This window comes from Mandrillus leucophaeus, unplaced genomic scaffold (genome assembly GCF_000951045.1).
Source record: "Mandrillus leucophaeus isolate KB7577 unplaced genomic scaffold, Mleu.le_1.0 Scaffold320, whole genome shotgun sequence".
NCBI classification, from domain to species: domain Eukaryota; kingdom Metazoa; phylum Chordata; class Mammalia; order Primates; family Cercopithecidae; genus Mandrillus; species Mandrillus leucophaeus.
Genome location: NW_012103366.1, coordinates 1359494 through 1381857, shown reverse-complemented (window position 1 = coordinate 1381857; position 22364 = coordinate 1359494). Strand labels below are relative to the sequence as shown.

Below are 22364 nucleotides of genomic sequence, written 5' to 3'. Positions count from 1 at the left end.
CCTAAGGGGAATGATTCCAGCCCTCTGTGTCCCAAGAATTTAGACTGAGCCCTGCCAGAACATTCCTGTGGTTTTCCACGGGGCAGATCAGTGTGTTCATGAAATTTTAGTTGTAGCTTGTGTTTTCCATGGTTAATTAAAACATCTGGCTTTTCAGTTTCCCACAAACAGAGCATGATCACTAGGCCAAACCTTTTCAATAAATGATTAAATATTTCAGTCCTCCTCTCAGAATAGCCCACACTTGTCTTTAGGATACCTTGTAAGCTGTTGTCTCTGTTTATAATGAGTTTGAATATTGGGAATGTTTTTGAGGTTATCCTGCCAAATATGTGCCCTGAGAGAGAGAAAGTTGGTGACTTTGAGTCCTTATAATGGCTTCTGGCCTTTGCCTCCCCAGGTTTGGAGTTGCTGTGGGTGAGCTGCTGCGGTTTGTAGCCAAGCATGCTGTGGTCGGATCTGCCCAGCCGTGGAACAGAAACATTTGCTGGATGGAAAATCCATAAAAGAAAGCTCCTGTGAAAAGCTGAGGCTGACAATAATTTAAGCAAAATCAGGTTGGTATAAGTAAGAGAGGCTGGATAAAGTGGATTGGGCCCGATAGGAAAAAGTTGTTTTGTTCCTTCCATGCGCATTTTGGAGACCACCCCAAATGATTATTTTCAGTTATTTATGAGAGTTCCAGCAAAAGTGTAAATGGCAGATATATGCTGATGGCCTTTTGTGTATAGTGTCATGTTGTCTTCCTTTCCTTCTCTTCCTTTCCTCTCCTTTGTCCCATCCTCTTTCTTATCTTCCTTTCCTCTCAGAAGAGAGGAGGACCTTGGCACAAATATTGGAAGAAGCCACAACCAGAAGCCACCTATGCCAACCTCAATGGTCTTGGCTTTATTTTGGGGAAAAAGCGGCGTCCAGCCTCATGGAGTTGCATTTGTAGTTTCAAAGACTTGCATTCATTTGTGTTTTTGAACTTTGAAGGGTGGGGCATGGAGACCTGCCATTTCTGCTGGGATAATTCTGGCTGTGAGCCTCCGGTCTGCTTGGCCAGATTTTATATACTCTAATTTTTCCCCAAACAAAAGCCACCAACACATTCATCTTCTGCAGTGTGTGCATTTGGCATTAAGATACTTATATATGACAGGGGAAGAGAAATGTCCTGAAAAACATAGGTGTTTAAATAAATGCAAAATGCTCTCACTGTGGGCCAGGAGAATGAAACAGCATGGATAACCCCATATGAGGTAGAAAAGTGAAAATCAATCATTTTGAAAACATGTATTGTACAGGGACAGACATTGCAGACCATTTCTATTGGACATTCAGTGGGTAAGTCAGCTTCCTACATAAGCAGCTGATAAATACTCCCTAGAAAGGAGTGAGTCACAGTCTTTCAGAATCTGTGAAGTAGTGAATGTCTGTTGACTTTGTCTGCCCAGCATCCTTTTCCTCCATCTTTTAATAAATCATCCAGATTTTCCCTGGGCAATTGCCCTTGCCTCATTTTCACCCTATGTAGTTAGAGGAGGTGACCCTGCTGGCTCAGTTATGGGCATGTAACATAAGCATGGCCAGTAATATGGTTTGGCTGTGTCCCCACCCAAATCTCATCTTGAATTGTAACTCCCACAGTTCCCACATGTCATGGGAGGAGCCTTGTGGGAGGTGATTGAATTATGGGAGCGGGCTTTTCTTGTGCTGTTCTTGTGATAGAGAATGAGTCTCATGAGATCTGATGGTTTTAAAAACGGGAGTTTCCCCACACAAGCTCTCTCTTTTTTTGCCTGCGGCCGTCCATGCAAGACATGACTAGCTCCTCCTTGCCTTCCACCATGATTGTGAGGCTTCCCCAGCCACGTGGAACTGTAAGTCCATTAAACCTCTTTCTTTTGTAAATTGCCCAGTCTCAGGTACAGCATGAAAACGGACTAAAGGGTCACAACTGTCTTTGGAGGGGCCATAGTATTCTCGTTGCAGCTATTGAAGAAGTTTTGCCTTCTGTGAGTTTGTTAAGCTGGAGCTGCTAGTGGCAGTTTTTGCTATGACTTAGGGAAAACCTTACTGAAAATTAAGACAACACAGGAGAAATCAAAGCAGGGAGATGGAGGAAAAGCGATTGAGAGGAAGGGGAGAGAAGGGACACACACACAAATACACAGACGTATATATGTGTGTGTGTGTGTGTGTGTGTGTGTGTGTATATATATTTTGACCTGCAATTCAGCAGTGCTTAAACCCAGCATCTCCTGTTCACTTTCCTGGCAGGTTAGCTAGTTCGTCTGAGTTAGGTGTCTGTCTCTTACATCCAAAACATCCCAATTGGTGGTGCCTTCTAGGAGTGAGGTCTTAGTATAAAATGACTGTGGTATAGTCCCTATCTTTAGGGGCTCATGGTATAGGGCAGCAGTCCCCAACCTGTTTGGTATGAGGGACTAGTTTTGTGGAAGACAGTTTTTCCAAATGGCAGGTGTGGTGGCTGGGATGGTTTCAGGATGATTGAAGCATGTTACATTTATTGTGCATTTTATTTCTATTATTATTACTACATTGTGGTCTATAATGAAATAATTTTTGCAGCTCACTATAATGTAGAATCAGTGGGAGCCCTGAGCTTGTTTTTCTGCAACTAGATGGTCCCATCTGGGGATGATGTGAGACAGTGGCAGATCATGAGGCATTAGATTCTCACAGGAAGCATGCAACCTAGATCCCTGGCATGTGCCGTTCACAATAGCGTTCGCATTCCTATGAGAATCTAATGCTGCTACTGATCTGTCAGGGGGCGGAGCCCAGGAGGTAATGTGAGTGATGGGGAGCAGCTGTAAATACAAATGAAGCTATGCTCTTTAGCCCACTGCTCACCTCCTACTGTGCAGCCTGGTTCCTAACAGGCCACAGACTGGTACCAGGGACCCCTGGTGTAGGGGATAGGCCAGGTAAGTATTCACATGACTGACATGCAGTGTGACAATGTATCTCTAGAGGTAAGAACAAAGTTTTGTGGGAACAGAGATGGAATTAGGAATTCTTTTGGGTAGTAGACTGGCAGAGAGGGCTATCATTTAACAAGGTAGAAGAGGATTAAGTCTTAGGAACATTAAAAAACATTAAAAACATTAAAAAAAATTTAATTCAATTACTTGCAATTTTAGTCTAAAAGAAGGAAAGGTTTTCCAGAGCCTATAGTTGAAGTAAATTGCAGATAAGGAAGATAATTTCAGAGATTGGTAGTAGTAGAATCTTGTTTATTTACTCTGAATACAATTGTTTAAGGCCTAGCCAAATGAGAGGTTATTAGAAAGCTGTCTGGAGTTAATTTTAACACGACAAGGTAACAGCTGCTGTTCTCACCAGAACCTCAGTCAGCTTTCTGTTCTAAGGAGAATTAAATGAATTTAAAGACTTATTTCCTCTTTTTAATGATAGAGTCTTCATTAATATTATATTTTGTAATTATACTGTTTTTTGGGGGAAATTTATGCAGCAAGTACAGTTTCCATATGATTCCCACTGCCAGTTTCCTGTATCAGTAATATCTTGCATTCGTGTGGTATATTTATTATAATTGATGAGCCAATATTGATATATTATCATTACTAAAATCTATAGTTTATATTAGGTTCACTCTTTGTGTTGTATGTTCTATGAGCTTTCATAAATACATAACTTGTATTTCCACTACAGTATCATACAAAATAGTTTCACTGCCCTAAAAGAATTGCATGTTCTACCTGTTCATTTCTTCTTCCTGAACCCCTGGCCACTACTCATCTTTTGCCTCATAGTTTTACTTTTTCCACAGTGTTATTTTGTTAGAATTATACAATAGCTAGACTTTTCAGATAGGCTTTGTCACTTACCAGTGTGCATTTAAGTTTCCTCCATGTCTTTTCATGAATTGATAGTTCATTTCTTTTAAAGCACTGAATAATATTCCATTATATCATTGTTCCACAGTTTATCCATTTACCTGTTGAAGGACATCTTGGTTGCTTCCAAGTTTTGGCAGTTATGAATAATACTGCTGGAAACATTCATTTGCAGGTTTTTATATGGATATGTGGATAAGTTTTTAACTCATTTGAGTTTCTCACCATTAAATATGATGTTAATTTTAGGTTTTTAAAAATGTTCTTTATCAAGTTGACAAATTTTCGCTCTATTTCTAGTTGCTGAGAGTTTTTATTATGAAAGAGTATTGGATTTTGTCAGGTGCTTTTTCTGCAACTATTGATATGGTCATAATTTTCTTCTTCAACTTATTCATAGGATGGATGATACTGATTTTTGAATGTTGAGCCAGCCTTTTGATAGGGATTATGTTGACTTTCTAGATCAATATTAAGAGCTCTTATGTTGACTTGCTAGATCAATATTAACAGCTCTGATACATGAACATGGGACGTGTTTCCATTTCTTTCAGTCTTCTTTAATATATTTCAACAGTGTTGTATTGCTTTCAGGGTACAATCTAATACTTCATGTTAAATTTATTCCTAAGTATTTTTTTCTTTTTGATGCCTTTATAAATTAAGAAAGTAATTATTTTCAAAGTATCTGTAGCTAGTGTATAGAAATGCAATTGGTTTCTGTATAATGATCTTGTTTCCTGCAACCATGTTGAACCTGTTTATCAGTACTGATAGTTTTTTATGTGTATGACTTTCCTTGTATTTTCTATATACCAGCTTATGTCATCTTCAGATATAGTTTTATTTCTTGTCCAATCTTGATATTATTATTTATTTTTCCAGTGATTTGAAAACTTGACCGTGATGTGAGAAATACAAAGTTACGTGCTTTGGAGTTCCTAGTGAAATCATTCTGTTATGTAGCTTTTTGATAAGGATAAAAGATGATAATTATGAAATTTATCTTCTCACAGTTGACTTAGGCATTCAGTCATTGAGCTTCTTAGTCACTCCTATATCTTCTTTGGAGAAATGACTATTCAAATCCTTTGCCCATTTTTATATTGGGTTGTCTCTCTTTGTATATAGTCTGATTTAAGCCCTTTATTGGATATATGATTTGCACATATTTTCTTCTAGTCTCTGGCTTGTTTAATGGTGTCTTCCCCCCAACAATGCCAACAATGAAATACTGTAAATTTTAGTTATTGATAAATTGCATCAATATGGGAAACTGTGTGTGTGTATAAACTTATTTTCTTAATGGTGTTATTTGGTGCTCAGAAGTTTTTAATTGTAACAAAATTCAGTTTATTAGTTTTTTCTTTCAAAGCTTATGATTTTGATGTTTCTAAAAACTCTTTGGCTATTCAAAGCTCATGAAAAGTTTCTGTATTTCTTTCTAAAACTTGTTTTTTTTAAATTTTATTTTTTTTGTGAGATGCAGTCTCACTCTGTCACCAGACTGGAGTGCAGTGGCATCATCTCGACTTGCTCCAACTGCCGCCTGCCGGGTTCAAACGATACTCCTGCCTCAGCCTCCCAAGTAGCTGAGACTACAGGTGCCCACCACCCACCTGCCTAATTTTTTGTATTTTTGGTAGAGATGGGGTTTTACCGTGTTAGCCATGACGGTCTTGATCTCCTGGCCTCATGATCCACCCGCCTCAGCACACCCAGGCTCTTTCTAAAACTTTTGTTGCTTTACATTTTGGTCTTTAATTCATTTGGGGTCAGTTTTTATATATGGTGTGAGGTTTGGGTCTATGTTTATTTTATTTTGTTGATTTTTTTATTTTTATTTTTTGCATATAGGTCTTAGCACCATTTGCAGAAAAAACTAACCAGTGACTTGGCTTTTTTTTGTAGAAAATCATTTGACTGTACTCTCAATTCTGTGCCTTTGGTTTACTATCTGTCCTTATGCTAGTATCACACTGTATTTAGGTTTTTGCAATGCAGTTTTTCTATGAAAAAAGTTAATTCAAGAATTGGACTTAAGATGCAATGTCTCCATTAAAAAACACTGTTGTACCTTTGCTACTTTTCCTCTCTGTTCTTTATGAGTCCCTCTGTTAGAGTACTAGTATTTGGTGTTTTCTCTTTAGGGTAATTATGGAAATCTGATATGGTAGATGACAATGTGGAATCAATCAAGATGCATTTTCCAGATTACTATATATATGACTTTAAGCAGTGCTTAGTTTTTCATAAAGGTGGTAATCATTTTTATGCCTGTTCTGCATTTGAAAAAAACAGATTAAGTTTTTCATTACCTCTGTCTTAATCATTGCCAATAACTACTGAATGAAGGATTTACAAGGCTGGCATATTATTTCAGGTATTTTCATTAATGGTGACATGAATTGGTCTCATATCACAAAACTATTTTACTAAATAGAAAACCTATGAATTAAAATGTCTTGCATGTTTTGGTAACATAGTGTAGTTCTATATGTTTTATGAAAATTGGACATTTGTCATAGTATAAAATGCTAGCTGTATTTTTATATTTACCTATTCTGTTTTTATCTTTGTATTAGAATGATTCTTAATAGCTAACTGTGAAGACATTAAAATAATTATATTAGGAATGTGAAATTGCAAATTTATATATATTTAGTTACAACTGTGTTATGAATGCATAAACATTGAAAAGGAAATTTTTAAAAAGTCAGTGCTTTATTGTGACGTTTGGAATCTAGTTGATCATTTTCTCTTGTTTTCTAATAAAATCATAATTTTGTTTGGGACATGACTTATTTTTAATGTGAAAAATCTAAATGTAAGTCTTGGTGAAATGCAGAGACATTTCCCTTATCTGGCACATAGCTGAGCTGACTATTGCTGCTGGGCTTTGATTGGAGATTACAGTCATGCTAGTAGATATGGAACCTGTTTTCTGCAGTGCCATTAGTAGGTCAAGCCATGCGTCCTGGTTCCTGGAGGGCTCAGTTCTCAGGATGGCTTATCTGCTTCCTGCTTTCTTCGTAATCTTCTCATTTCAACCTGGGTAGATCAGCTTAATGGCGACTGACATGTGTTTTACCTGGCCCTTTTACTTTCCTGGGAAGTCCTTTGACTGATAATATCACCTCCTAAAAACATATCCATAGAGCAACATGGAATTATCTTTTTTATTATTCATTTAAAGTCAAAGCCATAAGTAAGCTTTCATTTATAACTCTAGGTCCCTGGACCTAGAGTTATAGGTGTTATGAAACTTTTAACCCAGTCACTTCTTTAAATCTTTTCTTTCTGTCTGTTGCCCCTTTAAACATCTTTGTGACCTATTCACAGAATGACTCCGTGAGGAGTGTAGTATAATGTTCTGGAAGGATATGGTCTTCTTCTTCTTGTTTTCTTCTGGGAGCTGAATCAACGAATGGCTGGATTAGGGCAACCTCTTAACCATTGTTTACTTTGAATAGAGCCTTTTTGCCAACTGAAGTTGGGATTTGAAATGATTGAACCACTGAAGTTTGAGTTGTACAATTACATTCGTGAAGACTCTGGCCTATTTATGATCATTTGCTTGCAGATGAAGCAAAATCAGATCAACCTAGTCACATTCACTGAGTCAACACCAGAATGAAGAGAGTGTCAGGGGACTGGGTGTGGTGGCACATATCTGTAGTCCCAGCTTTTCAGGAGACTGAGGCAAGAGAATTGCTTGAGCTCAGGAGCTTGAGACCAGCATGGGCAACATAGCAAGACCCAGATCCCGTCTCGAAAAGAAAAGAGTGCCTGGAACTTGCTTCTTTTAGTACAGCCATAATTTTGTATACGTCTATAATGAGGATGTTTATGATAAATACATTAACAGAGTTTGGAATAATGTATCTTTTGATATTTTACTTGTCTTTTTCTATGTTGAATAATCTGTGAAGTATAAGTTTCCTTTAAAAGCTTTCAAAGATACTATGTGTGAGTGACATAGTCATTTATTTTAATGTAATTACTGATACAAGAACCAACAGTACTTTCTCAGTTGCATACTGATCTGTGATGCATAAAATATTTAATTTGATTATATTGTCCAAATAAGATCTATACGCACGACACAATAACTATTCAAAATTTCCGAAATTTCCAAATTGATTATTATCTACTCAAATAAGCATTGATCATTGATCCTTAGCTTCATTCATAAACAAAAATAGTCTACTGGTTTGGATAGTGTCTATGAAAAAGCATGTAATAATTTATAAAAGACAAATATCAACATTGGTCTGGCTTGCATTAAAAAGTCTTTCTGTGCAGTTTGCTAGTGTACTGTCTTTAAGGATGAAAGAACGTAGTTTTGAATGTAATCATTATGCATCTGAGGCCCTTTGAGGACAGGTTTTAGAATCATAGTAACCATGCTGTGCTTGGGTTTATAAGGGTGATTTTTTTTTCTTTTTTTTTTTTGAGGGCTCAAGGATATAGAGAGTTTGTTACTGCTGTGGCTTTTTTTCTGGTGTCTAGTTAAAATGTCACAGAGCCTATGGAAAGTAAGACAGTAATTAGTGACTTGAGGAATGAATTCTCTTAGAAATAAGAAGTCTGGAGTTCCAACCAGGACTTTAGATCCTTGGTTATTCTAAAATAGGATTGAAAATGACCACTGGTCTTGAGCAGTCATTAACATATGAGTGATAAGGAATGTTGAATTTGTGTTACTTCAGTGCGAATCAGTTAAATTCCAAGTGAACTTGTTAGCAGTATCCTGTAAGGAAGGCAGCTGTGGTAGTTTGCTGGAGGGAATGGAATGAAGTATTATTGAGGGTAACAGCCATAATGCAAGCCCTTCTGGGGAGAGGTTGCATGTGCAGTTTGCCAAGTACTAAGCACTTTCTCATTATCTTATGGGAGTGGGTCAAGTCAGGGGCAGACTTCATTTGATCCTCACAACAGTTCTTTCAGAGAGACAGTGTTACCCAGTTTTAGAGAAGCTCAGGATTGGAGAGATCAAATGATTTTTGTTCAAGTCTTATACCCACTAATTTAAATTTGAATCCAGATGTTCTGAAACTCCATGATACACTTGTATAAATCAAAGCACTGCCTATCAAGTGGTTTACCCAGAGCAAACTCTCTCTATATGTATCTCTCTTTATATATTTTCTTTTTCTTTCTCTCTCTTTCTTTCTTTCTTTCTTTCTTTCTTTCTTTCTTTCTTTCTTTCTTTCTTTCTTTCTTTCTTCTTTCTTGTTCTCACTCTCACTCTCTTTCTTTTTTTTTGGAGCGGGGAGGGGTTGGACTACAGGCACCCACCATGCCTGGCTAATTTTTTTTTGTATTTTTAGTAGAGATGGGATTTCACCGTGTTAGCCAGGATGGTCTCAATCTCCTGACCTTGTGATCCTTCTGCCTTGGCCTCCCAAAGTGCTGGGATTACAGGCATGAGCCACTGTGCCCGGCTCTAAAAAGTTTGTCCTGGCTGGACACCATGGCTCACACCTGTAATCCCAGCCCTTTGAGGGGCTGAGGCAGGAGTTCCAGACCAGCCTGGACAGCATAGTAGAACCTATCTCTACAAAAAATAAATTAACTTAAAAAAAAATTAGCCAGGCATGGTGGCACACGCCTATAAACCTAGCTACTCAAGAGGCTGAGGTGGGAGGACCACTTGAGCCCAGGAGGTCAAGGTTATAGTGAGCAGTGATGGAGCCACTGTATTCCAACCTGGGTGACAGAGCAACACTGTCTCTAAAAAAAAAGAAAAAAGGAAAGTGTGTCCTAGGTTTTATAGCTAGGTATGTGGCCCAGCCATCTACTCCATGAACTTGCTATGAATTACTGAGAGGTATTTTGGTGGTTGGGGGAATCAGATACTCCTAAGCAGCTGCTTAGAGAAGGAAGGAAGAAGATAAGCCTTGGACATTCCTGGCTTCCCCTCCCCCTTATTCTGTACTCCTTGTTTGGGAGCTGCCTAGAATTTTCCAGTGGGGAGAGAGGGACCAACGTGTTTATCGCTATGATGGTTTAAGACTCTGGTCAATCTCTTTCTTTCCTAGTATTCTCACCTGGTAGTATTCTTAGTTAAATACCTAGTAGATGTTAATCCCTTTCTGCCTTTTCCTGTCGCTATGTCTGCCTCTTAGACACAAAGTACAGAAACTAACAAACGGAAAGGCTAAGCTATACAGAACCCTTTCCAAAGCTGTGATTGCCAACCTCCAGCTTTGTATAGACATTTTTGGTTTGATTCACGAAGTCTGTGTTGTCTAGAAGAGCTTGACTTGGTCTGCTAGGGGTTGATTGTCTAGCAGTTCTGAGATGCGGTTTGAGGCACAGCAGGTCAGTTGTGATACTTCAACACATGCAAGAAAGGGACTTCTGTTGAGATTAAGTTATCTTCTGAAATAGGCACAATTCAAAAGCAATTTGGTGATGTATTTCAGAACTTAAAATCACCAGCAATTTCATAAATATGTTCACTTAAAACTATGCCAAAGTCTTTACATGATATATTGTAGCATGTTTGTAAAGAATGAAGTAGTTCTGTATATGTGCTCCTTTGGAAAGATTTATAAGATATATATATATACACATGCACACACACGTATACATATATATAAAAAATGAAAAAAATACCTTGTGGAATCATGTGATTACCATTTCCTTTTGTCTGATTTTTTTAAAAAGGTATATATGCTGGTATATGCATTTTTTCCCTAAAAAAGATGTGCAGTACAACTGTTAATAAACTGGAAAACTTTTCTTTTTCTTCTTTTTCTGTATTATTTGAATTTTCTAACTGTGTTCATTTATTTTTCTTTCCTTTAAAAAAAAATCAGGGGATAGCTGAGCAGTATGATTACGTATCATTTTGCTTTAGTTTTAATGTATTTTATAAAACCTTCCTAAATGTTTTTTTAAAATATTGCAATTTTTGTTCTAATGTTCATTTGTCAGTTTTTCTTGTCCTCTGGGAGTTCAGAGGAAGTAAGCAATTTTTGTGGGAAGAGTGGTAAAGCATATAGATAGCAAATGTTCTCAGGAAAGCTTATTAATTAAAACATGGAGTTGAAAAATAGAAAGGAAAAAGATATTTCCTAAATGTTATTTGAAGGACAATGAATTCAATCTTGCTGAATTGTGTTTGAAGGTGTACCTTTATGCTTAGTTTGTTTGCTTTCAAAGGAGCTTTGGACTGAATTGTATTTGCTTTTCAGACTGCAGGGCTGGAGGTGGCCATGGAAGCCTCCAGAATCTGATTGCTAATCAGGAAAGCTATTTCCTAAGAAAGGCCTGCCTGTTTGGACTTGAAGTAATGACTGATGCACAGATAAAACCAGTGTGACTTTTTAAATATCTTTTGACTTCTGTGTCCAGATTTTGCTTTTCTCTTAATTAAAACCTTTAGACAAAGGTCACAGGTCAAAGGAGATGACTCCTCTAAACTCTTCTGGTAGCAATAGCTGCTTAACTCTTCAACTCTTGATAGGCTTTGCTGGAAACTGTCGTGTTCATTTTTCTGTGGTGTGATTTACCTCCTTTGGTCTTAGTTTGAATGCTGAAATGTAATAACAGATACAAAAATGGAAATTTTTCTTCTGGAGAAGAAAGGCATTGTGATGACCTTTATCCATATTTCAATATGGAATACTTGAAGTTTTATTTTTTTTATTTATTTATTTATTTATTTATTTATTTATTTATTTATTTATTTATTTTTGAGACTAAGTCTTGCTCTGTCGCCCAGGCTGGAGTGCAGTGGTGCAATCTCGACTCACTGCAACCTCCACCTCCCAGGTTCAAGTGATTCTCCTGCCTCAGCCTCCCGAGTAGCTGAGACTACAGGTGTGTGCCACCATGCCTGGCTAATTTTTGTGTTTTTGGTAGAGACAGGGTTTCGCCATGTTGCCCGGGCTGGTCTTGAACTCCTGACCTCAGGTGATGCACCCTCCTTGGCCTCCCAAAGTGCTGGGATTATAGACGTGATACACTGCGCCCGGCCGAAGTTTTATTTTTAAAAATCAGTAAACAATGTTATTTTTCTAATTTCATAAGAATTTTAGAAACATATTTTCCTAAAATGGTTTGTTAAATACCTCATCCAACTCAGTAATGCTAATTTTTTGCTGTATCTTCTTCTCTTTTTAACTTCTGTACTGATATCTGACCTTAAACTTCGTCATGCCAGAAATCATAACCCCTATATTTCAAGGTATGTAAACCATAGTATAGAAATTTTAATCTATGAGGGAGATTAAGGGGACAGTTTCTAAAATACATATATATGTATGTATATGTTATGTGTTTGTCTGTAATTGATTATATTTATTTATAATATAGAAAGTCTAAAACACCACCATTGTCAGTTGGTATCATAAATGAGGAAAAACTGATATTATCTTCAGTACATACTCACTTCCCAAAAGAATCTGATAATTTAAAAATTCAAGGTAATCAATACCTAATATAAGGATAGCAAACTCAAATGCCGACAAGACAGAGAGGGACCCAACAGAGAGTAAACCAGTGAACTTGGGCATAGAGTGGAGAAAAAGGGCACAGCTACTACTCAGCTTCCCACTTCTGCTGTTCAGGAATGAGGCTCCATTGTCTCATGATCTGCTGATACATCAAGAGAAGGCAGAAATGTAGAGCTTTGTGAGTGCCCCATACTTTTAATGTGTTGGAAACACATTAAAAAAATCAAAACATTGTGCTCTTGCATGTTTTGCTGTGATGTTCCCTGTCAGTACATCGGGGCCTGAGAAGCATAAGGGATGGCGCTTGTTCTTTGGTGATGTACAGTCTAATTGGGCCCTTATGGTGTGGAGCAGTCGAACCTCCACCTCCCGGGTTCAAGTGATTCCCCTGTCTCAGCCTCCCGAGGAGCTGGGACTTACAGGTGTGTGCGGATGGGGAGCAGAAGTAGGGAAGGTGTGGTCTTGGGGCATCTGTAGGCACTCAAGGAGACTGGCCTCAGTAGAAGGCCTCACAGCGGGTCTGTGCTCTGAAGAGTTCCTCACAGAGCTGGAGGACAATTAGCTATGGGGAGAATATGAGATGGAATTAGAGAGGAAAGGAAGCGGTCACCCTCTGGGGCCCTCTAGTAAAATCATAAGGACTTCATGTTTTACTGTGGGGGCAGAGAAGAGCCATTGCAAGTTTTGATAGCAGAAGTGCTGTGGTGTGACTTGAGTTTTAACAGGATTCCTCTGTTGAGAATAGAGTGTAGAGGGCAAGGATAGAATTAGGGCAAGCAGCAAGGAGGTCACTGGAATAATCCAGGCCAGATGACTGGGGGCTTGGGTAAGGGGCAGCAAAGGATCTACGCTGAAGGTTGAGTCAGCACGGTTTTCTGGTGGAATGGACCTTGGAAACATGTCCATATTCCTTTCTTTTCATTGATAATGACCAAGCTGCAGCCTAGACCCTTCTCCTCATTCCTAGATAACTGTGAAATTCTAGAAATTTTCCTCCTCATCCTCAGTTCTCTCCTTTCTTTTCATCGTACAGCTACAGCAGGATTGATGTTGGAATGCCAGCCCCATCACAGTCTCCCTAACTTTTGAACACAGTAGGTGAATTTCTGCCTCAGGGCCGTTGCATTGGCTGGTTCTTCTTGTATTCTCTTCCCCAGATATCTTCCTGGATAATATCCTTTCTCATTTAATTCTTTGCTTAAATGTTACTGTCTTGGTGAAACTTAACCTGATCGATGTTTTAAAAATTGCAGACCTTCCTGTCACTCCTCCCCAAATCCCTCTTAACCTTTTAATTTTTTTCCCTGTAGATCTTAGCCCCTTCTAACATACCTGCATACTTTACTTACGTTTTAAGTTATTGTCTCTCTCTTCTCACTGGAATATAAATGCCAAGAGGAATTTATAGAAATATATATATATATATATATAAATTCCAAAAGGCAGGGATTTTTGTTTTTGTTCACTGATACATCCCTGTCACCTAGAATAGTGTCTGGTGGGGACTGGGTACTTGATAAATATTTGTTGAAGGAATGAATAAGTGGCTTTCAAGAGGCACTTAAGATATACCACATGTCAGACACTGAGAATTAAAAACAAACAAAGCAAAGACACAAACTCTGCCCCAGAGCACGTGGTTCAGTGGGGCACAACAGCAGGAGAACAAAGCCTATTGATCTAATATAATGTGTCCAAACTTCTGTGCAAACACAAGTAAAAAAGCAAGTAATTCTTCCCTTTTAAGCCAGGTCTAGACTGTTGATTTGGACTGCCCAAGGCACACAGGTAGGGGAGAGGTGATGATGTTTCAGGGAGAGGGAGCAGTGTGAGAGGAGACGTGGGGGCAGGAATGTGCCATCTGTGTAGTCAGGAGGGTGTTGGTGGTGGAGAGTGACTGAAGACGAGGCAAGAAAATGGAAAGTGGGGCCGGTTGAGAGGGGACTTGAATACCCTGCACAGGAGTCTCGACTTCCCAAATTTATTGAGCTCCTGTTGTGTGTCAAGAACAGTGCTGGGTGCTCAGGATTCAAAGGTGAGTAGATTGCTCTTCCTACTTTATGGATTTCATCTTCTAGAGAGAGGCTGTGATGTTAAGTGAGAAGAAAAGTGGCCAAGATTGTGGTGGTGGGAATGGAGAGGCCAGGAGAGACGGGGGAAGGACTCTGGGTTAGGATTAACAGGATTTTTTCAAAGACACAGTGTGTAATGGAAGGTAGGAAGTAGAGTCTTCTGGCTCGTCACTGGGGCTTAGGGGTAGATAAATGGTGACAGTGTTGTCTGTAGTAGGAAAGGCAGGTAGAGGATGCAAGGGGCTGGAAATGCCAATCAGAGATCCCAGGAGGGATGTGAAGGAAAATTAAAAATTATAATAGCTCATTAGTTTTGTATTTGGGAAGCCAGGAGGCTGGAGATACAGGTGCCCCAACCAGGAAAGTTGGAAGGGGAAATGTGTTTGTAGGACAGTAGGGGAAGTGATGTGTGTATCTTACCAGAATGTCACTTCCATAAGGGCACGGGTTTGGTTTGTTCACTGCTGTATATCCAGCCCCTAGAACACTGCTTGGTACAGAGTATAATCTCAGCCAATGTTTGTGAAATTAATGAATAACATAGTTGAATTTAGAGGACAAAACTGGAGTCATAAGTTATTAGAAGGCTTAAAATGAGATTAAAGTGATTAAAATGATATTACTTTAGATACTCTTTTACAGGGCTTTGGTGATCAGTTAGATTTTTAAGAAATTTTAAAATGTTGCCATTTACTGATAATATTCCTGGTCACATACTTGCTTTGGATATATACCCAATGATGGGATTGCTGGGTTGAATGGTAGTCCTAAGTTCTTTGAGAAGTCTCCAAACTGCTTTCCACAGTGGCGGAACTAATTTACATTCCCATCACCAGCGTAGAAGTGTTCCTTTGCTCCAAAGCCTCACCAGCATCTATTGTTTTTTGACGTTTTAATAATAACCATTCTGGCTGGTATAAGACAGTATATCATTGTGGTTTTGAATTGCATTTCTCTGATGATTAGTGATGTTGAACATTTTTTCATATGTTTGTTGGCTACTTATATGTCTTGTTTTGAGAAGTGTCTCCTCATGTCTTTTGCTCACTTTTTTTTTTTTTTTCTTTTCTGAGATGGAGTCTCACTCTGTTGCCCAGGCCGGAGTACAGTGGTGCAATCTTGGCTTACTGCAATCTCTGCCTCCTGGGTTCAAGCAATTCTCATGCTTCAGCCTCCCAAGTAGCTGGGATTACAGGTGCCCACGACCACACCTAGCTAATTATTATATTTTTGGTAGAGATGGGGATGCATCAAGTTGGCCAGACTGGTCTCGAACTCCTGACCTCAGGTAATCCACCCACCTCAGCCTCCCAAACAGTTGGGATTACAGGCATGAGCCATCGCACCTGGCCTTTTGGCCAGGCTGATCTCGAACTCCTGACTTCAGGTAATCCACCCGCCTCAGCCTCCCAAATTGCTGGAATTACAGGGATGAGCCATTGTGCCCAGCCTTTTGCCCACTTTTTAATGGAGTTATTTGTTTTTTTGCTTATTGAATTGTTTAAGTTTCTTATAGATTCTGGATATTAGATCTTTGTCAGATGCATGGTTTGTGAATATTTTCTCCCATTCTGTAGCACATACCTGGTTTGAATAGAAATCTTAATCTCTGATAGTGTTATTATTTGTTGAACCCAGTTTGATGTTGGAAGCAGGTAGTCTAGATTAACACAGCAGTAGGTGACCTTTCATGCAAAGAAGTGAACGGCTACATGAAAAGGCACATGTGAAATAAGTGAGAATGAAATTTCTTTTGCAGTTGCCTTCTGTGAATGTGGAATATCTAGTGAATGCTTTTATTTTTTTTTCCTTGTGTTGTATTATTGTCACAGTGCAAATGCTTATAAAATGTGGACTGGCAACTGGTGCTTAGAAATCTTTGGGTTTCCCCAAAAGACTTTTCATTATGGTTGGATTTGGTGTGTGTCTTTATAAAGTACTTCATAAAGACATGAAAAAGATATGTTGCTTTTTTTTTGTAACCAAAATCAGAGTGTCATTGGGACATTGTAGAATGTAATATCCTTTCATTATATTAGAAAGGTAGCTAATTTTTAGTGAGAATTGAATTGTGAGTTTACTGAGTCTAGCCTCATGGCACTGGTAAGAATAAACGGAAATAGAACCTTGCCATGTTAGTGATTCCAACAGTGTTATGGACTGAATTGTGTCTCCCCAAAATTCATATGTTGAAATGTGAGTGTATTTGGAGACAGAGGCTTTAAAGAGGTAGTTAAGATAAATTTAGGAGTTATTAAGGAGGGTCCTAGTGCAGTCTGACTGATGCCTTATAAGAAGAAATTAGGCACAGACGTGTTCAGTGGGAGGATGTTGTGAAGACATAGGGAGAAGACGGCTGTCTACAAGCCAAGGAGAGAGGCCTCAGAAGAAACCAGTGCTACTGACACCTTGATTTCAGATTTCTAGCCTCCAGAAACGTGAGAAAATAACTTTCTATTGTTTAAGCCACCCAATCATGGTACTTTGTTATGGCAGCCCTGTCAAACTACTACAAGCAGGAAGCCCAGGCTATTTCAGCATCACAGTCTCCCTGGAAGTCAGGAAGAGGGAGACTCAGTAGTGCCCTGGGTGTCCCAAGATGGATGTTTCTGTTTGAATGCTCAGAGGCTCTCCAGGCAACTGCTGTTGTCTATTGTTCCTTAGTCATTCTTTTCTCATCATTTTCTTCTCTTGTTTATTCATTTATTTATTTATTGACAGGGTCTTGCTCTGTTACCTAGACTGGAGTGCAGAATTGTGAACACAGCTTACTGTAGCCTTGTCTTCCTGGTCTCAAGTGATCCTCCTGCTTCAGCCTCCCAAGTAGCTGGGACCACAGGCATGCACCACCATGCCCAGCTAATTATTTTTATTTTTATTTTTTGTAGAGACAGGATCTCACTATATTGCCCAGGATGGTCTTGAACTCCTGGATTCAAGCATTCCCCCGGTCTCTGCCTCCCACAGTGCTGGGATTACGGGCATGAACCACTGTGCTTGGCCTTTCTGATCATTTTTGTTGGAAGCTGCATACTTTGTCAGCATTTTTATTTCCTTCCGAAACTCCAATTAAAGGTGTGAGATGAAGCTGAGGCGCTTATCTTACAACCTTCTGTGATTGGAGGCCTCAGATTTCATTTATATGGACAGTCCCAAGCTCAGCTGACTAGATGAGATTCTTGCTGAGGCAGGACAGCTTTGTGGACGGCTGTCTTTGGTGTGAATTGGACCATGTGCATGAGATGCCAGGGTTTCAAGCCAAGGCTGCTTTCTCAAGAGAGTGTCTCCAGCAGCTTGGAATTTAAGTGAAGCTTAATTTAATCCCTCATTTTCACAGTAAATGTGTAGGGTGTGTGTTACTTACAGTAGGAGTTGGAAAGCCATTGACTTCCTCTGGCCTATTTATTTGAATTTGATTTACTTGGAAATTTTTCAAGCAGCAGAGCACTTAGAGGTCTTCCAAAGAACTTAAAAAATTTTCATTTCACATTCCAATAGATCTGTTTTCAAAATGGGTAGGGCAAGTGGCGTCTGTGATTAATTAGGTTATAGTAAATTTTGGTTTTGTTCCATGTATCCTAGGTTTGAAGAAAATGAGAGGCATAAATGTTGAGAACTGTCTTCTTGAATTCCTTCTTGATTGGGTTGCTGGGACACCCAACCTCAGAATATTTAAAATACTTGGAGACCTAAAGTGAAGTACTCTCATTCTCTACTGTGTGTCTAGGGCCACATAGATGTATTTGATGTTAATCACACCTCTTCATTATGTGTGACCAACTCTTCTGAGTAATACCATGAAACGTGCTTCTTCAAATTCCATATCTTCACATATTGCTATTATGTGAGAAGAATGAGACTATTATAATTGAGTGAAATTTAAAATCTTCTGCTTTAAGTTATGAAATAACATGCTTTTGGCTATGCCATCATGCAACCTGGCTTTTTCAGCAGGTTTTATAGCTTGTGGGGACAGATGACCCTGAATTCCAGCAGCACCTGCAATCAAAATAGTTCTCATTCCAGGGCCCACACAACAGGGTGTGTTTGAAAGTACTTGAAAGGAAAGTGTAGGCAACACTTTGTACCCTTAGTCATAAAACATTATCCTGGAATTTGCCTTGCCCCAAAGCCTGGGAAGCCACCCTTTTCTCCTATCCCAAAGTTTCATTGTAATTCCCATTTCTGAAAAGGAAGAAAGAGTACCATGGAATTTCTTCGCTAGGATGGCAGATTGAAGGTACTTAGGTGAGGAAAGAGATGCTAACAGAGCTTGTGTGAGAAGATGACCAAAATCTGGGTGGAAAGATAGTCTTAGAAGAGTGAACTAGTGATGTTTGTTTACCCAAATAAACTATTTTTCCAGCCAATTATAACAAATGGATTTATTCCATGTTTAGTTAGCTGTAGAATATCCAACAGATTCATGGGGTAGAATGTATTTTATCAAGACAAAAATAGCCAGCTTGAGAAATGATTTAAACCAGAGATCAGCAAACTGCAGCTTGGCCGAATCCATCTTGCCACCTATGTTTTTTTATATGGCCCATGAGCCTAGAATGGTTTTTATATTTTTAAATGCTTGAAGAGGCCGGGCACGGTGGCTCACGCCTGTAATCCCACCACTTTGGGAGGCTGAGGCAGGAGGATCACGAGGTTGGGAGATTGAGACCATCCTGGCTAACACGGTGAAACACTGTCTCTACTAAAAATACAAAAAGTTAGCCGGGCGTGGTGGCGGGCACCTGTAGTCCCAGCTACTCTGGAGGCTGAGGCAGGAGAATGGGGTGAACGCGGGAGGCGGAGCTTGCAGTGAGCCGAGATCATGCCGCTGCACTCCAGCCTGGGTGACAGAGCGAGACTCTGTCTCAAAAAATAAATAAAATAAAATAAAATAAATGCTTGAAGAAAAGTCAAAAGAAGAGGAAGAATTTTGTGACACCTGAAAATTATATGAAATTTGTATTTCAGTGTTTGTAATAAAGTTTTATTGGAACACAGCTGGCTCATCCATGTATGAGGATATTCCACACTGTGTATCAAAGCTCCGTGGGCCAGCTTCTTCCTGCTGAGGCAGCACAGCTTTCTGGATGGCCATGAAAAGCAACTTTCATGGTACAGCAGCAGAGTTGAGTATTGTCACAGAGACTCTAGTCCACACAGTGTTCAGTTATTTACTCTCTGGTCCTTTACAGATATCTCTGCTCTTCCCTGCTAGTTTAAGCAATCGTTTAAATTTACTTTTTTTTTTTTTTTGTGAGACAGAGTCTTGCTGTCGCCCAGGCTGGAGTGCAGTGGCGCCATCTCAGCTCACTGCAACCTCTGCCTTCTGACTTCAAGCAATTCTCCTGCCTCAGCCTCCTGAATAGCTGGTACTGCAGGCACACGCCACCACACCCAGCTAAGTTTTGTATTTTCAGTAGAGATGGGGTTTCACCATGTTGACCAGGCTGGTCACAAACTCCTGATCTCAAGTGATCCACCCACCTTGGCCTCCCAAAGTGCTGGGATTACAGGCATGAGCCACCACACTCAGCCTCTGAATTTACATTTGATCATATTTTTTATTGTTTACTGTGCAGTGTGCTGGTTTTGATATGCAGGGTGGAATATCCTCATGTTGGATGGCAGGTTATTCCATAAACCCATCTTTTAATGGAAACAGAATCCCTTCAATGTAATCTGCAAAAGATAACCACTGAGCATCTCCTTGGTCACTGGAAATTGAGCCGCAACCATTAAGAAAGTGGACCAGCTATTCTTTTTTTTCCCTCTCTAACCGGCTGAATCATTCGTTTATTCAATAAATATTTAGTGAGTGCCGGCTGTCTGCTTGCCACTGTTCCAGGCAGTAGCAATGAATAGTGATCCTAACAAAGTCCTTCCTTGGGGACCCTACCTTCTCACGGGAAGAGATGGATCGTGAGCAAACAAATATAAACTGGGGGAAGAAGCACAAGGCATAAAAGACAAAGGGAGGGAGAGAGAGAGAGAGAGCTGAGGCAAGAGAGGGCTGCTGGAGATGTGGTGCTGGGCCAAGGCTTTTGGCCGCAAGAATCAGATGAGCAGGAATTCGTGACGTGAAGACTCAGGAGGTGGCATTCCAGGTGGAGGGAACTGCAGGGGCATAGGCCCCCAGGTGGAGCCAGTGTGGCATGTTTGAAGAATGGGAATGCTGTACTGGAGGCCAGGGCAGAGGTGAAGACAGAAAAATATGGGTGGGGCGAGGCACAGGATACGGAGGGCATGACATGGCAGGGCAGAATAAGGACTTAAAACATTTCTAATTCTGGAAGAGACAAGAAGGCTTTGAGCAAAGAACTGACTTGATCTGGTAATTTTAAAAAAATTGCTGAAATTACAAGATATATCCTCTACCTTGTGGTTTTTTGCAGATAATGGCATTTTGTGGATTAAAAAAAACAAAAACCCTTTCAGTTCACCAGCCACAACAGTTAGCTTTAACAGTGTCATAAAAGTAGGATCAAAACAATAGTAATTACAGGCCAGTATCTTCTTAGGGGAGTGTTCAAAGCTTCAGGTATCCATATCAGTACAGATCCCATAAGAAAACAGGTGGCATATGGTAGGTAATGGGAAGATAGTGGACTCTAGTGTGGAGGGAAATGCCACTCCTACCTGGGTGCTTCAGGATAATTAATCTGCTAGTGTTGTTTAGAATGGATTGAAGAACAGAGGGGAAGAAGATAGGGAGACCAAGTTGTTTCATTAAATTATATAAGAACTTAATTATTTTCAAAAAAATTGAGTCAGCTTCTAATGTGGAGGAAAACTATTGTACAGACCCCAGTCAGAACGGTGAAGATACTTGTACTGTCCTCAAGTGTCATTGTACTTGTTGATTAACATATATTAAAAACAAGCAGGTGTGGTGGCTCACACTTGTAATCCTAGTACTTTGGGAGGCCAAGGCAGGAGGATTGCTTCAGCCCAGGAGTTTGAGACCAGTCTGGGCAACTTGATAAGACCTCCATCTGTACAAAAAATAAACAAAATTAGCCAAGCCTGGTGGTGTGCCCTGTAGTTCCACTACTTAGGAGGCTGAGGTCAGGGATTGCTTGAGCTCGGGAAGTCAAGGCTACAGTGAGCCGAGATGGGGCCATTGCACTCTAGCTTCGGTGACAGAGTGAGACCCTGTCTCAGACACACACACACCACACACACACACACACCCCCCCCAAAAAGGAAACCATATATTAAAAATGTTGCCATAAAAAAAATCGGGGACAGGGTATATAGGAGCCACAAAGAAGTGGCTGCATCCTGGGGGTAGTAATAGCCAAGCTCCTCCCACTCCTAGGTCTGAGGGGCGAGGGAGGAAGCAGTTTCCAGGGGACCCTATATAGAGGGCCACCTGACAGGATGCAGGGAACCTGGCGGGAAAGGAGCCATTCTCCTCTTTTCTTCTTGTCTCCCGTAGGAGCCCCCCATTGGCTGAACCAAAATGGGAGCCAGTAGGCAAGACAGCCTGTTGTCAAATGGGTCAGCTTCCCCGAACACACAACACAGTGGCAGAGTAGAGGGCAGGTGGAGGATTTCCATCCTAGGGGACACCTCAGGAGTCTTAGCTGCATCCCAACTCTGTCGCTTTCCCTCACTCCCACCCCCAGCCACCCCACAGATGTGCACGCATGAACGTGTGCACACACATGCTCCCAACTACCCTCCGGTATTCTGCCATTGCTTTTCTGACCAAGACAGAGGAACTATTTATTAGCTGTGAAATTTGAAGACATTTCTCATTATTTCTGTGGTGTTTGATGCTATAATATATGCAAGAGAAGGAAGATGTGCCTGTAATCCCAGCACTTTGGGAGGCCGAGGCGGGTGGATCACAAGGTCAGGAGATCGAGACCATCCTGGCTAACATGGTAAAACCCCATCTCTATTAAAAATACAAAAAATTAGCCTGGTGTTGTGGCGGGTGCCTGTAA

At 40.0% G+C, this 22364-nt stretch overlaps 1 protein-coding gene across 1 annotated transcript in view; it reads left to right on the top strand.

Annotated features, from left to right (window-relative positions):
- Nucleotides 1–400: 400 nt before the first annotated feature.
- Nucleotides 401–22364, top strand: part of APBB2 (amyloid beta (A4) precursor protein-binding, family B, member 2) — a 369777-nt gene continuing 347813 nt past the window's right edge. Inside the window, exon 1 of the mRNA XM_011987971.1 lies at nt 401–557. The gene's annotated coding sequence lies outside the window, so the exon portion shown is untranslated. The remainder of the gene's footprint in view (nt 558–22364) is intronic.